Source organism: Somniosus microcephalus, chromosome 5 (genome assembly GCF_052327205.1).
Source record: "Somniosus microcephalus isolate GS21.2 chromosome 5, FLI_Smic_1.0, whole genome shotgun sequence".
Lineage (NCBI taxonomy): Eukaryota > Metazoa > Chordata > Chondrichthyes > Squaliformes > Somniosidae > Somniosus > Somniosus microcephalus.
This window is the reverse complement of record NC_140991.1, coordinates 236,422,360-236,440,497: the sequence shown is the minus strand read 5'-3', so window position 1 is coordinate 236,440,497 and position 18,138 is coordinate 236,422,360. Positions and strand designations below refer to the sequence as shown.

The 18,138-nt window shown below is 46.7% G+C and overlaps 1 pseudogene; it reads right to left on the bottom strand.

The window, feature by feature from the left end:
• Window positions 1-11,664: 11,664 nt before the first annotated feature.
• The window catches only part of LOC147117610 (lecithin retinol acyltransferase pseudogene), a 30,040-nt pseudogene continuing 23,566 nt past the window's right edge, over window positions 11,665-18,138 (bottom strand).

Genomic DNA, 18,138 nt, shown 5'->3' with positions numbered 1-18,138 from the left:
CCCTGACAGCTAAGTTAATGTTTTGTGATAATCCTTTTACACAACCCCTCGTTTCAACATCAATTACTCAGAAAAGAAAAATTAATAGGACCGCTAGGAAACAAGGAGGGAGAAGTAGAAGACTGTTAAATAAGCATAACTATCATCAAGTTAATACCTTTGTATACATGAGCTATCTGTATGCTAAAAAACAGAACCTTGCCAAATGCTGGATATGCAGCCACATCCCTGTGCATGCAGAGGGTGGAATACCTCTAAGGCCCATTCCCTTCGAGATAGAAGAGATGGTAGGGTGGTTATTACAGTCTAATACCACCTGGAATAAGGAGGCAGCCAGTACATTTCAGACCCAAAATAGTTTAAACCCAGATCAGTTGGAAAATGAATGGAAAAATGCAGGATACAACCTTATAAAATTTGAAGGGTGGTTTCATCCCCTATATGATAATCGAAGGAATCCAGAGAGTCTAGTAGTTACGTCAATAGGAACCATAAATAAAACAAAAGGAGAAGTCTGTCTTGTAAACGACAATGGAGAAGGATTGATGGTTGGATGGAGTGAGTGCAAATGTAACTACACTTTGACTAAAACTACTACTAAACCACCAGGTGCAATCGAATGGCCTTATTGGGGATGGTGGAATCTGTCCACAGTACAAAATTTGACTAGCAAAAAATTTTGGAAAGGAGAATACGGAATAGGAATGATGCACCAGATATGGAACAAATTTGAAGCCTATAATAACACCTATTTCATCTGTGGGCATAGAGCATACCCCTGGTTACCACAAAATTGGACTGGGTCATGTTATTTGGGATATGTAGTGCCTTATATACATCACATTTCATCTTTGGATAGCCACCCTGGGACACGAGCAAAACGAGCCATTACAGAAATTGAAAGGTTCTTTGCTATAGCATTTCCCTGGTATGGAACAGGGAAGTTAACAAGAGAATCTATAAACATGGCAGCAGTGTTGGAACAAATAGCCAATGATACTGCAGATGCTCTTAGTAATGTAAACGCAGAAATGGTGGCTTTGCGCACTGTTGCCTTACAAAACCGCATGGCTCTGGACTATTTGTTGGCAAAAGAAGGGGGCACATGTGCAATCATAAAAACCGAATGTTGCACCTATATCCCAGATAGCTCAGAAAATATCACCAATCTGGTAAACCACATAAAGAAGGCCGTAGAGAAACTACGTCAACCTGAACCATGGTCAATGTGGGATTGGATTTCAGGATGGGGAGGAGCATTGGGAAAGCAAATTTTGGAAGCTTTTATCGCAATTGTGATGATAATAATTTTAATTAGTTTATTGATTGGTTGTTTAAAATTATTGTGTACAAAAGTCCTTTCCTTATTAGCGTCAACTCCTCCAGTACCAATGATGTCTGAATATGAGGATATTAAGGGTGAGACCTTTGATGTAGAGTTTCTTAAACTTAGCGAGATAGATTGTCCTTAGAAAGGACAAAAGGGGGGAATGAGGAAATCTACATGATATAAGGGGTTAATTTCAAGTGTTTGCTGGGTAAAAGTTTTCAGACTTGACACTAGGCAAGTGTCGATGTGTAACTAGAGCTATTGCACGTACTCGAACTACAGCCAAGAACAGATGCCTGCCCACCTAATGGTACCAATGACCTGATAACTTGTGACCGAAAGCAAAGCTTGCCTCCCTTATATATGATTAAAGAGGACCTCCGGTTACACGATTCATGCCCTGTTATAGATTAACGGTTGACTTATGTGTCCAGGATCCTTCTGTCAATATGTTATTTCTACCTGATGATTAATCTAAAATGTATCCTGATAGAGGAACAAAGGGATTTCAATCAAACTTGTTTGTTACACTGTATAAATATAGAACGTTTACACTGTATCATTGGAATAGTAGCCTCACCCCTTGAGTGGAGGTACTGATTCCCCTTGCAAGAGAAGTTAAATAAAAGGCCTGTCCGTCTGACGAATCCAAGTGTGTATTGAGTCATTACCCAGAGCTAAGAAGTAAGGCACTTCTACACTCTCCAAAGATGCTGCCTGACCTGTTGAGTATTTCCAGCATTTTCTGTTTATATTTAAGATTTATAGGATGCCTGAATTAGCTTGTCTTTGGACTGGCTCACTTAATCTACAATTATATTAATTGTTATGCAAATCAGCTTATCAACCTTGATTTTAAGTGTATCACAATATCTCGGAATGAACTGCTTTTTTTAATAACAGTGCAACAGAGTTATATTCGATGTCCAAGCCTACGTTACAGCTTAGCAGGTTTCCACATGTCAGTGGCAAGTTTCTAAAATTTGGTTATTTGGCTGATCCTTTATAATACGAGCACAACACATGCTAACTTCTTCCTTTGTTGTTGTTTGGTTGCTGTAGAGTTGGGCATTTTTGTCTTCCTGGGATGCTAGGCTTCTCCTTTGGGGGCACCTGTGGTGAGTCACCATCCATGGTTGTTATTTTCTTTCTTCAGTTGTCTTCTTCTCTTTCTAATTTAACTAACCTTGCATGTACATTACCTCTTGGTATCATAATACAGTTATTTTACTCTCTGGCTCCATAAGACTGAAACTATTATCCAACAGATATGATACAATTTACAAATTTTACTTTTGTTTCTTTAAACACTTAGGGGGAAAAATTCGGTATCGCCCCATATGGGGCGCCATTACTGGCGGTGTGCAAAGTTCAGCGCCTGGCGCTAATTATCGCCTCCGACTGCAAACTTGGCTTTTATCGCCCCTGGAGGTGATTGGAGTGCTAAATCAGGCGCTACACTCCTCTCTTAAGGCGCTAAGGCTGAGGAGCGAGGTGCTACCTCAGAGGGCGGGCGCAGCGCAGGTGCTGTTAGCGTTAGCGATGGAACACAGACACACTGGTGCCGGTCAGTCCTTAAAGGGGAGGGTCGATCTTGCTTCTGCAGCCACACCCTGCTCATTGGAGCCTTGAATCTCATCCTGGGCAGACCTGTGGCTAAATCTAGCAGCCAAACACTATGGAGAGGGCAAGGGAGCGAGCACAGTGCTTCTGCGAGCGGGCCTTGAAGGCTCTGGTTGGCGCGGTGGATCGCAGAAGATCCATTCTGTACCCAGAGAGTGGCAGGAGGCCTTTGCCACACGAATACAGAAGAGTGTGGAGGGAGGTGTCTCAGAGAGTCTCCTCAAGCAGCATGGTGCCTAGGACCCATCTCTAATGTAGGAAAAAGTTCAACGACCTCACTCAGGTCGTCAGGGTGAGTGCCTTTTTTTAAAAAACTCTCCATCCCTCTGTGGTGTATGTGCCTTTAAGAGCAATTATGGTGTATGTGCCTTTAAGAGCCCCAGGTGTGCGTAATGCCGGTAATTGCCACTTGGGCTATATAAGCCTGTGTATTGTGTATATCCTTTAGAAACCCCCCCGCCAGACTTGCTTAGTAAATACCTATGAACCAACTCCTGTCTTCAGTGTCTTTATCTACACACGGACACTACAGTGGCGACGAAGTGGAAACGGACTTACCTGCAATTCGGCAGCACCTCAAGGACATCGATTCCTCCAGCGTCCAGAAGACTCAAAGAAGTAAGAGAAACTGTGGTTTCACCAGCTGGCCAAGCTGGTGACAGGTACTGCGCTAATCCTTCCTGGGCGTCAGGCTGGAGCTCCAGCGGCGGGCTCTACAGCTGAGACAGGCACCGAAATCGGAGGCAAGCAATAACGGACTGGGAGGGTGCACTCGAGAGACGGCCGGCGCGGCAAGCAGGTCAGCGTTTAGACCTCCGTCGGGAACGAGTCTCCAACAGTGAATAAACAGAAACCACAGTAAAACAGCGTTATTATCGGTAGCAGTGGCGGGAAAGCGCGGGAAGCGCCATATCGTTGCTACAGAGAAAAAAAAAGCGCGGGAAGCGCCATATCTTTTCTGGAATGCCTAAATCTGGTAATATTGAGGCTTTTGATGGCGAAATAGAAGATTGGACCACATACGTGGAAAGAGTAGAGGTTGATTGCACTGCAAATGGAATAACAGATGAAAAAAAAGCTTCAGTACTTCTGAACTTAATGGGCGCGAAGACATACGGGCTGTTACGAAATTTAATCACTCCAGCCAAACCAAAGGACAAGACTTTTAAAGAAATTGTTGATACCCTGCAGGAGCATTTAAACCCAACACCGCTGCTGATAGCGGAACGATTCAAGTTCTTCAAGAGAAATCAACACAAGAATAAAAGTAACACTGATTACCTAAACGAATTAAGAAAGCTATCAAAGTACTGCCAATTCGGAGCAGGACTATCGGATTATCTTCGAGACAAATTTGTTTGCGGTCTCTTAAGTGAAGGAACACAAAAAAGACTGCTTTCTGAAAAAGATTTAACATTGGACAAAGCTTTCAGTATGGCTGTATCATACGAAGCAGCAGCAAAAGGAGCTGCAGAGATACAACAAGAGACACAGGACTTCGGCACCCATAAAATGACACAGGAGTTCAGAAGATGTTATCGCTGCGGCAGATCCACCCATAACCAGAGGGACTGCTGGCTCAAGGGCAAAGCATGCAGGCAATGTGGTAAGATTGGACACATTGCACGGGTATGCCAATCTGGACAAAATAAATCCACTGACAGAAAACAAAAAATCAATAAAGAAAAGTACAGGAAGGTACAAATGATGACGGACAATAGCTCCGAAGATCAGAATAGCGATAGCGACTCCGGAAACAAGAGACTAAGCTGTCTCAAATTACATAATGTACTTGCCAAAGAGGATTACCAAACCATTTGGGTTACCCTCACAATAGCAGGGTCCCCAGTTAAAATGGAGCTAGATACAGGATCAGCTCTAACCATAATAAATCGACGAGATTACGAGAGGCTATTTTCGCATATACCTCTAAAAGACACATCCATTATATTAAAAACATATACGGGGCAGAAAGTCTACCCCAAAGGAAAAATAAGGGTGCCTGTGGTATACAACGGCAAAGAAATACAAAAGTTGTATTTATACATTCTACAAGATGGTGGTCCACCGTTGTTGGGACGTGAATGGATAAGGAAGATACGTTTAGACTGGCACTCCATTCAGGCACTGACGGTGACCAGTAAGGAAAAAAACAATGATGACATCATACCTGAACGATTAAAAGACATCTTGGCCAACGCCAAAGAAGTGTTTCAAGAGAAACTAGGAACCTTGAAAGGCATCACCGCCTCAATAAAAGTGGAAGATACAGCAGTTCCAAAATTTTTTAAGGCAAGACCGGTGCCATACGCAATACGTCCAGCAGTCGAGGCAGAGCTGAAGAATTTGGAAAAGGCAGGCGTATTATCCAAAATAGATTGGAGCGAATGGGCAACACCCATCGTTCCAGTCATGAAAAAACATTGAAAAATAACTCTGAGGAACAGGAAAAAATTCGCATCTGTGGGGACTTTAAGGTGACTGTAAACCCGGTCCTTCACACGGTACAGTATCCTCTTCCGAGGATAGAAGATATTTTCGCCTCACTATCCGGAGGGAAACGTTTCACCAAAATTGACTTGGCACAGGCATATCTACAGATGGAGGTTGAGGAGACCTCTAAAAAGTATCTCACAATAAACACACACAAAGGCCTGTACCAGTACAATCGACTGGTTTTTGGAATAGCATCAGCTCCAGCTATCTGGCAAAGAGCTATGGAGCAAGTCCTGCAAGGGATTCCGGGGACTCAATGCTACCTAGACGACATCCTTATAACAGGAGAAAACGACAACGAGCACCTTGCCAATTTGGAGCAGGTGCTCACTAGGCTGAAAGAACGGGGCCAACGAGCAAGTCGCCCCAAGTGCGAATTTTTCCAAAATCAGATATCATATTGTGGTCACATAATTAATAAGGAAGGGTTGCATAAGTCACCTGAAAAAATTGAAGCAGTTATAAAAGCCCCAGCACCTGAAAATGTTTCACAATTAAGGTCATTCCTGGGATTAATAAATTACTATCATAAATTTTTACCGAACTTATCAACTATTCTACACCCTCTTAATGATCTTCTACAGACAGGAGTGATTTGGAAATGGAACGAAGACTGTAAACGTGCCTTCCATAAATGTAAAGACTTAATCACATCCGAGAAAATTTTGGCTCATTACAACCCATCACTACCAATCAGACTGGCGTGCGATGCGTCCCCTTACGGCATAGGAGCGGTATTGTCCCATAGATTCCCTGATGGCTCGGAACGGCCGATAGCTTTTGCGTCACGCTCATTGAACTCAGCTGAGCGTAACTATGCCCAGATAGACAGGGAAGCACTCAGCCTGGTATGGGGAGTGAAGAAATTCAACCATTACCTACACGGACAAAAATTTACCTTGCTGACTGACCATCAACCCCTCATCTCCATATTCAACCCTAAAAAAGGTGTCCCCATTATGACGGCACAAAGACTACAGAGGTGGTCCCTTTTTCTAGGGGCACACCAATACAACATTGAATACAAAGGGTCAAAACAGCATGGGAATGCTGACGGTTTATCACGCCTACCGTTGCCAACGATAGAAGAGGCACCTACAGTAGACCCAGGAGAGATATTCCACTCTACCATAGTGGAATGTCTACCGGTGACAAATTCTGCCATTGAAAGGGAGACAAGAAATGACCCTACTCTCTCACGGGTCTACGATTTAACAGTGAAGGGATGGCCAGCACATGGCGAACCACTGTTGCCAGCATTCTCGCAAAGAAGAGAACAGCTGTCAGTGTGCCGAGGAACCTTGATGTGTGGATCCAGAGTGGTGATTCCACCCAAACTCCAGGATAAAGTGCTAAAGGAGCTTCACGAGGGGCATCTGGGTGGAGTGAAAATGAAGAACCTAGCTAGGGCATTTGTATGGTGGCCAGGTATCGATGGAAACATCGAAGACATGACCAAGAGCTGCCTAGGATGCCAGAAGGTCCAAAATGCTCCGCCACAGGCCCCTCTACATCCATGGGAGTGGCCCTCATCTCCCTGGCAAAGGGTGCACATCGACTTTGCTGGTCCATTTATGGACTCAATGTTCTTAATCGCAGTTGATGCACACTCCAAGTGGCCGGAGGTAATAAAGATGTCCTCCACCACCACGGAAAAAACCATCACAGTATTAAGGACCGTATTTGCCAGGAATGGGCTGCCGGAGCAGATATGTTCTGATAATGGACCGCAATTTGTGTCCGAAGAATTCAGAAAGTTCTTAAAGAACAATGGGGTAAAGCACTACACGTCCGCCCCATACCATCCCGCCACCAATGGATTGGCTGAAAGGTTTGTCCAGACCTTCAAGAAGGCCATCAAGGCCATGGGTAATGAAGACATAAAACTTCAGCACAAGGTGGATAACTTCTTATTTGCATATAGGAATGCAACGCATATGGTTACTAACCAAACTCCCGCCATGATGTTCTACAATGGAAACCTAAGATGCCGGCTGGATTTGGTCAAGCCCAACATCCGAAGGGATGTGGAGAACCGGCAGTTTCAGGGCATGAATGAAAGGCCAACTAGGGCCTTCCAGATAGGCCAACCGGTTTTGGCCCGGGACTACCGTACCGAGAAATGGCAGCCTGGAACTATCTGCACACGATTAGGACCACTGATGTATACCGTGGACATCGGAGACAGCATAATAAGGCGTCATGCTGACCAAATCATCAAGTCATCCGAAAAGGGACAACCTACACCACCACTCTATACATCTAACGATGAAGTAGAGATACCCATATCTACCTCCGATCCGGTGATACTGGAGCCCGATGAACCCGACACTGGCCTTCAAGCCGAATCAGCCTTGCCAGAAGAACCTACTACACCACCAGAAACTACTACACCCCCGAGGCGTTATCCGGACCGAGTCAGGAAGCCTCCTGAGAGACTAACTTATAATTAATTAATACAGCAATGTATATTATTTTGCATATAGCATGTAATTAATAATTACTTAAAATATGATGTACTAGTTAGCTAGAAGGGGAGGAATTGTGGTGTATGTGCCTTTAAGAGCAATTATGGTGTATGTGCCTTTAAGAGCCCCAGGTGTGCGTAATGCCGGTAATTGCCACTTGGGCTATATAAGCCTGTGTATTGTGTATATCCTTTAGAATCCCCCCCCCAGACTTGCTTAGTAAATACCTATGAACCAACTCCTGTCTTCAGTGTCTTTATCTACACACGGACACTACACCCTCCATCTCAATTCAATTCAATTTTATTTGCCATATGTAACCAGTACAAGTACAAGTACAATGGAATGCTTACTCCCCGTAGGGACACGTCAGCTATTTTTACAGCGCCGTGTTCAGAAAGTCAATTCTTTGGCATTCAGTGGCAGTGGGAGCACAATGTCCCTCAGCTGCTCCGTCCTCCTCATCACCGCAGCCTCCTCCTCACTGTTGCCGGCTCAGCTCCACGTGTGGTGGCCTGCTTCTCCCGCTCACCCTCTGGCCACCATTCCTGGCTCCCCTCCTCCCAGTCGGACTGCGAGTCGTCGTGGCTTCTGCTGCGTCCTGATGCGCTGCGCTGCCTCCGCCCGACTCGCTGAACACATCCTCCGGTCGCCGCGTCCTCCACCTCACCATCGCCGGCTCCACGGTCCGATGGCCCGGGCCTGCTTCTCCCGCTTCCGGTCCGGCCTCTGGCCGCCATGCTAGGCTCCCCTCCTCCCAGGAATGCCTTCCCGCTGAGGAGCAGCCAGCCGACATGCCCTAGCGGGTCGACGTGGCTGTTGCTGCGTCCCGATGTGCTGTGCTGCCTCCGCCCGACTCGCCGAACACCTCGCTCCGGTTGTGGGAGCGAGCGGCGAGAGCGGGCCGCCCGAAGCAGAGAGAGCGCGCTAGCGCTGGACCATCTTGGGCGCCATCTTGACGATTTCTCAACCTCACTTTATGGCCAGAGGGTCTTAAAAGCCCCAGTGCCCAAAACTCATCCAACACCTATGGCCCTTTCATCAAACATACACGCACATTCCACACTTTGCATACAGTAAGGGCTATTCAATCATGGGAGGCATTTCAGGCAAGAACATGGCTGCATACAGTAAGGGTTATTCAATCATGGGAGGCATTTCAGGCAAGACCATGGCTGCATACAATAAGGGCTATTCACCCATGGGAGGCATTTCAGGCAAGACCATGGCTGCATACAGTAAGGGCTATTCAATCATGGGAGGCATTTCAGGCAAGACCATGGCTACATACAGTAAGGGCTATTGAACCATGGGAGGCATTTCAGGCAAGACCATGGCTGCATACAGTAAGGGCTATTTAACCATGGGAGGCATTTCAGGCAAGACCATGGCTGCATATTTACTCGGACACCATCCTTTTTCTTGCAGGCCAAGCTGTCTCATAATAGGAGACAGCAGCAACGGACCGGTGGAGGGCGGCCTCAGCTGCAACCCCTCAGCGATCTTGAGGAGCACATCCACAGGATTGTGGCAAGCCAGGTGATTGGTCCTGTCGCCACTGGAGATGCCGGCCCCATTCTGGACAGCAATGGTAAGGTCATCACCTTTTTGTCCTCTCTCCTTCCACTTGTTCCTCACAACAGCAGCCTTTGACACTTTCAATCCAACTCACTAAATCGCTGCACTCATGCCTCCCTTGCTGCCACCCTGTCCTCACACTAAAGCCACTCTTGTACCTCCCTGCTTTCAGATGGTGATTCACCAGGTGAGGAGATGGGCCCTCAAGCTGCCAGTGGGAGTGAAGCTGAAGGCGAGGAGGAAGAGGAAGCCGGACCATCAGCGCCACTCTCTACCGAGGCAGCCCATGCCCACACTGGGAACAGGCCTTCCCTGGAGGGGAGCAGCGGGGAATGGTCTGACGAGGGTGAAGCTCCAGGACCCAGCGGGCTGCAGCAACGCAATGGGGGTAGGGAAGCTCGGGGGCCTTCTCCCCGGAGGGAGAGTATGGCTTCGAGTCCTGCTGCACTGGACGCAGAGGAGGAGCGGGTCCTCGCTGAAATGAGCGCCCAGGCGGAGCACAGGCACACTGAGCTCATGGCTGCAGTGGCAAGGGTGCCCGAATCCATTGAATCACTGGCAAGGAGTGTGGAGCACTTCGCTGTAGCACAGGCGGCTGCCACGCAAATGCTTAGTGCTGCAATGCAGTCAGTGGCTGGTCTCATGCAGACGCAAATTGAGGCCACGCGAGCACTGACTGCTGCCACCCTCGCTGGATCGGGCACATTTCCCTGGGGCTCTCACCGCGCCGCAGCAGGCCAGCAATCTGTGCTCCATCAGATTGCTCCTGATGCTGAAATGCTGCCCCGTGGGAGTGCCAGTGTGTCGGTCGAGCAGGGAGTTGCTGTCCTCTCTCAAGATGACAGCATTCCTGCTGCCACCACTGGCACTTCTCCACTGCAGTTGCCACCACCTGTAGGACAGACTGCTGCCGCCCATGCAGAGGTTGGTGCAGTCAGCAGCCGGGCCCTCCAGGCCCAGAGCTGGTCCAGGCCGTCCTTCAAGGGCATCTGCAGTCTCAGTTTGTGACAATCAGCAGCCTTCCCCCAGCCTTGCTCCAGCCACTGGGGTCCCATTACGGAGGAGCTGCAGGGTGGGAAGGGGGGAATTTCGCAAGGGAAGGAGATCACCCTCAAAGGGAAAAAAGTAGGAGGTATGACAAAATGTTTTTCATTGTTTTATTGAAGGCCGAGGTTCGTGGTCAAATTTTTGTAACTGTTTTGGACATTGTCTCCAGGTTGTGAGAGCCAGTTATGTGAATGACTGCTTTTTTAAATGTTTCTTTCTATTACTTTGTCATGCGGAAATGAGACACACAGAGTTTGTGAAATAAAGAAGTGTCTCTATTCAAAATGTACATGTTTGGTCTTTGCAATCATTGTTGCCTTGACCGGCTTAGGGGTTGCGGGATGGTTTCATTCAGGTTGTTTGAATGGCAGAAGCCATTTCCTCAGCGGGGGCCTAGAAGCGACTTGCTATGAGCCTTTGACGGACAGCCCTTCCATTTGTACATTGTGTGCCTCCCTCCCGCCTTGGTGCTGCTGATGATCTTCCTCCTCATCTTCCTCCTCCTCTTCTTCCTCCTCCTCTGCTGGTGCTCCAATGCCTGGTGGCATTGGCTGGGTCCTGAGGATTGCAAGGTTATGTAGCATAGAAACATAGAAACATAGAAGATAGGAGCAGGAGTAGGCCATTCGGCCCCTCGAGCCTGCTCCGCCATTCAATGAGATCATGGCTGATCATCCAAATTCAGTACCCTGTCCCTGCCTTCTCCCCATATCCCTTGATCCCTTTAGCCTTAAGAAATATATCCAACTCCTTCTTGAATATATTTAATGAACTGGCTTCCACCGCCCTCTGTATAGAAACATTTTTTTCCCGTTTTTTTTTAAGTGTTTTATTTCTTAATCTGAAAAAAAGTTTTAGGACCCACTGACCACAGTATTTATAGTTGCCAATTTATAAAACAAAATCCCAAGTGTTAACCCTCTGAGCAAATACACAATCCATAAAGGATGCTGTGTGTGTGGCCAAAACTGAATGGTTAGCATAAGCAAGTAAAAACAAGAATGTAGGTGAAGTGCCAAAACACAAAAAGTAATTGTTTTTAATTCAGAGTTTCAAACATAGTACATCTTTAGTGTTATGAAGTAAGAAAGTTACATTAACAAGTTTGTTTTTAGGAGCCTATTCAGTACAAAAGTTTCCATTAAAAAAGTCAGATGGGCTTACATAGTAAGCTAAATACAGTTTTATTTTGTGTATTGATGGAGCTACATCTCACAAAAAGGCCAACTATTTTACGGAAACAGATGAACATTTATAAATCATGTTTGTACACAATTGGTAAGCTATAAACACATATTTACATTGCATTTGAGGTCGCTGCACAAATTAGCCAGCCATCCATAGGAAGTATGGTATGAAGATGATGGGGAGAGTGGTGGAAGGCCCAAAACCCAGCCAAAAAATCCCAGCCAGCCCTAACGCAGCGGTGACAAAAATACTCCTCTGGTCCCGGATTATAGTCTTCACTGCTTCACAGAACTGGTCAGTCTGGATGCTCACCGCGGTGCCATATCTACAGTAAGTAACAAAATGTTCACAGTTGTTCCACAACAGGCTGTACTCTGTGCTTCCCACCAGCTTCTCGGCTCTCCTTGCAACCTCTTCATTGGGAAGTGCCGGTTCCTTACACAGTGTGTCCATGTGGTTCGCTATAATGCAGGCTCCGTATGCAAAATCTTCCACCGAGTCCACTCTGATACTAACGTTCCTGGAGATGACGCCCAAGATGAGCCACTGGTTCGTCACAACGTCGCGGATGACCTTTTTGTCATCGGTAAACACAGGCAGGATGTTGGGCATCAGATGAGCATGCAGCACACAAAAACGAAGTGGGAGACTCGCTCAGGCGAGTACTGAAGGGCTCCTCCAGAATGGTCCAGACAGCGGAACCATTGCTTGAGCACGCTGATTGTGTGCTCAACGATGTTCCTGGTAGCTTGATGGCTCTCGTTGTATCGTAGCTCAGCATGGGTGCTGGGCGTAGGGAGCGGTGTCATCAGCCAGGTGCACAGAGGATATCCCTTGTCCCCGAGAAGCCAACTGTTATGTTCATAAATAAATAGACATTATCCTTATGAACAGCTAGTTTGAGCTAGTCACATAGAAACATAGAAGATAAGAGCAGGAGTAGGACATTCGGCCCTTCGAGCCTGCTCCGCCATTCAATGAGATCATGGCTGATCATTCAAATTCAGTACCCTGTGTGATAATAATAATAACTTCCGGGAAGTTATGTCATCACTTCCTGTGAACTGTGAACTACGAACTATGAACTGTGTACATACCTCACTTCCTGTCATATGTCACTTCCTGTTGGACTGGTATAAATACTGGTCTGTTCAGTATTGTAAGAGGCTTCTACCAGAGGCATGGTAAAGACGTCTCTTGTATATAGTGTGTTTATAAGTTACTTAAAGCTTACTTTAAAGTTACTTGATGGTAAGACTCCTTTTTCTTACATCAATTTCAGTAACTTAGTATTTACACTCACAAATACTAGACCTTCGGACAAACTCGGAGTTAAGGATCCAGGGAACCACCCATCATGGAGAGAATCCTTAGACCTATTCGTCTGGACTTGGACCCGAATACACCAGCAGCTGGCAGGGTATGGAAGCATTGGTACCGTACTTTTGAGAATTTTCTGGATGAATGTAAAGTGGATGCTCCTGCTAGATTGAGGATACTTATCAATTATGTGACCCCAAAAGTGTTCGAATATGTTGATGAATGGGATAATTACGATGAGGTGATTCGGGCACTTAAGAAACTGTATGCCAAGACCCCAAATGAGGTCTATGCTAGACATCTACTGGCCACAGCCCAACAAGGGCCAGGGGAATCAATTGACGAATTCCTGCAAGAACTTCGCAGGCTCAGCATAGATTGTAACTTTCAGGCAGCCTCAGCTGAGCTGTACCGCAAAGAAATGATTCGTGATGCTTTCACCTGCGGGATTGCCTCTCCATTTATATGCCAGCGTCTACTAGAAAGTAAAACACTTGAGCTACAAAAAGCTTTTGACCTAGCTTGTTCTCTGGATTTGGCAAAGAGAAAAGCAGACCTCTATCAGCTGCCCAGATCTCGATCTGCTGCTGTAGCTGCAACCAAACAATTCAAGCGGTCTCAGGTGAACCCTATCATGGGGGAATCTAATTCTGATAATTCTGATGAAGAAGAGGAGGATGACCCCACTTTAGCAGCCTCTTGGCAATCTAGGAAGGAGTGCTTCTTTTGTGGAGATGCTTTTCACCCTAGGAAAACCTGCCCTGCTCACAATGCAATCTGCAGTTATTGCAAAAAAAAAGGACACTTTGCTACGAGGGCCAATCCAGCTAAGGCCTACCGAACTGCCCCAGTTAGGGCCTATCAAGATGCTCCAGCTAGGACCTATCAAGCTTCCTCTCGAGCTCTCTCCCGAAGAAGCACACCGAGAGTTTTAGCCACTCTCTGTGCAACGACACCAATTACAGCTGCTTGCCCACAGAACCTGTCTCATGCAGCCACAAAAATTTCAATTAAAGGGCATACCTTAGATGCCTTAATTGACTCAGGAAGTACTGATAGTTTCATTAAGGAACAGATTGTTGCGAAATTGAAACTACATGTCTTCCCATCGGACCAGGCAATTGCGATGGCTCAGTCATCACTGAATACCAGAATCTCCGGCTTTTGTGTTGTTGATATGACACTTCATGGTCGTATGTATCCCTCCACCCGACTTTCGGTGCTCAAGGACTTATGTAGTGATCTCCTCTTAGGGTTGGACTTCCAAAAACAGCATAAGAAAATCACCATTGAGTTTGGTGGATCCAAACCCGGACTTACTATTTCTAATATACCGTCTAAATTACCGTTTTGTGCATTGTCAGCAGCTTCACTTGATGAACCCTCATTATTTGCCAGTATTCCGCCTCGATGCAAACCAATAATAACAAAATCGCGGCGCTTTAATCAGGAAGACCAATCTCTTATTGCGGCTGAAATCTCTCGACTTCTAGCAGAGGATATCATCGAACCATGTTCGTCGCCCTGGCAGGCTCAAGTCGTCATTGTCAAGAACCCTCTAAAACCTCACAAACAGCGACTATGCATCGATTATTCGCAAACCATCAATCAATATACCGACTTGGACGCCTACCCATTGCCACGCATTGATGATATGGTTAATAAACTGGCCGAATACAAAGTGTTCTCAACTTACGATTTAAAAAGTGCCTATCATCAGGTACCCTTGAAGGTCTCAGATAAGCAGTACACGGCCTTTGAGGCTAATGGACGGCTGTACCAATTTCGTCGCCTCCCATTCGGGGTTACTAATGGAGTGGCTGTCTTCCAACGGGCAATGGATGGCCTGGTTAAGCAGGAAAACCTAAGGGACACTTTTCCCTATCTTGATAACATTACCATTGCAGGTCATGATCAACAGGAACACGACGCCAACCTCCAAAAATTTCGGGATGCCCTCCATCGCCGTAATTTGACCCTGAATGAATCCAAATCTGTTGAGTCGCAACCGACCATCAACATCCTTGGCTACTGCGTAGGCAATGGTATCATTAAGCCAGACCCAGAAAGACTTCGCCCGCTCCAAGAGCTCCCGTCACCTAAGAATCTGGCTTCTTTACGTCGGGCTCTCGGTCTGTTTGCATACTACGCTAAATGGATTCCTCATTTTTCGGACAAAATCCAACCCTTGCTGCATGCTGGATCATTTCCACTGGGAACAGCGGCTGTTGCAGCCTTTAACCTTCTCAAAAAACAGTTGGAGAAAGCGGCTCTTCACTCCATCGATGAGAATCTCCCTTTCGTGGTTGAATGTGATGCCTCGGAGGTGGCGATCTCGGCTACTCTGAATCAGGAAGGTCGTCCTGTAGCATTTATGTCCAGGACCTTACAAGGTGCCGAGCTACATTATCCTCTGGTTGAGAAAGAAGCCACAGCCATCATAGAGGCAGTACGGAAGTGGAACCATTTTCTAGCTCGCCAGCACTTTACATTGATCACGGACCAACGATCAGTCGCCTTCATGCTCGATAATCGAAAACGAACCAAAATTAAGAATAATAAAATACAACTTTGGAGGATGGAACTGGCCTCTTTTGGTTATACCATTCTCTATTGGCCTGGCAAGGAGAATGTGGCCCCGGACACCCTCACATGGGCATTCTGCTCCACTATGTCATCCTCTACTCTCATGGATGTCCACAATGGATTGTGTCATCCTGGCGTTACGCGCATGCTACATTTCGTACGATCACGGAATCTCCCTTTTTCCACTGGAGATGTAAAGAAAATATGCTCAGAATGCCGGCTTTGTGCGGAATTAAAACCTCAGTTCTTCCGCCCCTCAGATGGTATACTCATACATGCAACCCAACCGATGCAACGACTTAGCATCGATTTTAAGGGCCCAGTGCCCTCTTCAACTCGAAACACATATTTGCTCACCATGATCGACGAATATTCACGTTTTCCGTTTGCCTTCCCCTGCTCCAATATGCTGGCATCCACAGTAATCTGCTGCCTTGAGCAGGTATTTTCTCTTTGTGGCATGCCGGCTTATATTCACTCAGATCGGGGTCCATCCTTTATGTCAAGGGAACTCAAGGACTACCTCTCAGAACGGGGAATTGCTACAAGCAAAACAACACCATACCATCCCATCGGAAATGGGCAGGTAGAGAGGTATAACGGTATCATCTGGAATTCCGTACGTCTCGCTTTAAGATCTCGGGGCCTACCAGACCAGCAATGGGAAACAGTGCTTCCGGATGCATTGCACTCTATATGGTCCCTGCTTTCTACAGCCACAAATACTACACCTCATGAGCGGTTCTTTGGATTCCAGCGTCGCTCATCTCATGGGACATCACTCCCGTCATGGCTAACTACTCCTGGACCTGTATTACTCCGAAGATACGTTCGGACGTCTAAAAATGACCCTCTCGTAGACGAGGTCGAACTAACCAATGCCAACCCCACCTATGCAAACATACGATATTCCGACGGCCGAGAATCTACCGTATCATTACGGGATCTGGCTCCCTGCCCACCAGGACCTAGTGGGACATCGGGTGATGGCATTTCACCAGGAAACTCTTGGGACCTATCGGGTACCCCTCTCCAGGATCCTGATCGGACACCAACTAGCTTGGTGCCGGTAGAACCCTGTACTCAAGGTTGTGACCCTCCCAGTACCGCGCATGAAAGTACTGATCCGCCACAGACCAGCTCTGCACCTCCCTCTGAACAGAGGCAGTCCGACTTTGAACCTATTGGGGCTCGTACTCGAAGCCGTGATCTCCCCGACCCTTCACAGGGCAATCCAGGCCACACAGACTCTGACCAATGGCCAACCGCATGTAAGCGGACCAGCGACCCTCTACGACGGGAATCCAAACGGGTGCGACTCTTCCTTGTTCGGCGGCTGCGGACCAAAAGGTAGACCACAGCCTCCTAATCCTGCAGGAGGGAAGAATGTGATAATAATAATAACTTCCGGGAAGTTATGTCATCACTTCCTGTGAACTGTGAACTATGAACTATGAACTGTGTACATACCTCACTTCCTGTCATATGTCACTTCCTGTTGGACTGGTATAAATACTGGTCTGTTCAGTATTGTAAGAGGCTTCTACCAGAGGCATGGTAAAGACCTCTCTTGTATATAGTGTGTTTATAAGTTACTCAAAGCTTACTTTAATGTTACTTGATGGTAAGATTCCTTTTTCTTACATCACCCTGTCCCTGCCTTCTCCCCATATCCCTTGATCACTTTAGCCTTAAGAAATATATCCAACTCTTTCTTGAATATATTTAATGAACTGGCCTCCACCGCCCTCTGTGGCAGAGAATTCCACAGGTTCACCACTCTCTGGGTGAAGAAATTCCTCCTCATTTCAGTCCTAAATGTCCTACCCCTTATCCTTAGACTATGACCCCTGGTTCTGGAATCCCCGACCATCGGGAACATCCTTCCAGCATCTAGTCTGTCTAGGCCTGACAGAATTTTATAGGTTTCGATGAGATCGCCTCTCAATCTTCTAAACTCCAGTGAGTATAAGCCCAATCGACACAAACTCTCCTCCTATGTCATTCCTGCCATCCCAGGTATCAGCCTGGTGAATCTTCGCTGCACTCCTTCCATGGCAAGAACGTCCTTCCTCAGATAAGGCGACCAAAACTGCACACAATACTCAAGGTGCAGTCTCACCAAGGCCCTGTACAACTGTAGCAAGACATCCTTGTTCCTGTACTCAAACCCTTTTGCTACGAAGGCCAACATACCATTTGCCTTCTTAACTGCCTGCTGCACCTGCATGCTTACCTTCAGCGACTGGTGCACAAGAACACCCAGGTCTCTTTGCACTTCCCCTTCTCCCAATCTATTGCCATTCAAATAATAATGTGCCGTCCTGTTTTTGCCACCAAAGTGGATAACCTCACATTTATCCACATTATAGTGCATTTGCCATGTTTCTGCCCAATCACCTAACCTGTCCAAATCGTACTGGAGCTTCATGACATCCTCCTCGCAGCATACCTTCCCACCCAGCTTTGTGTCGTCTGCAAATTTGGAGATATTACATCCAA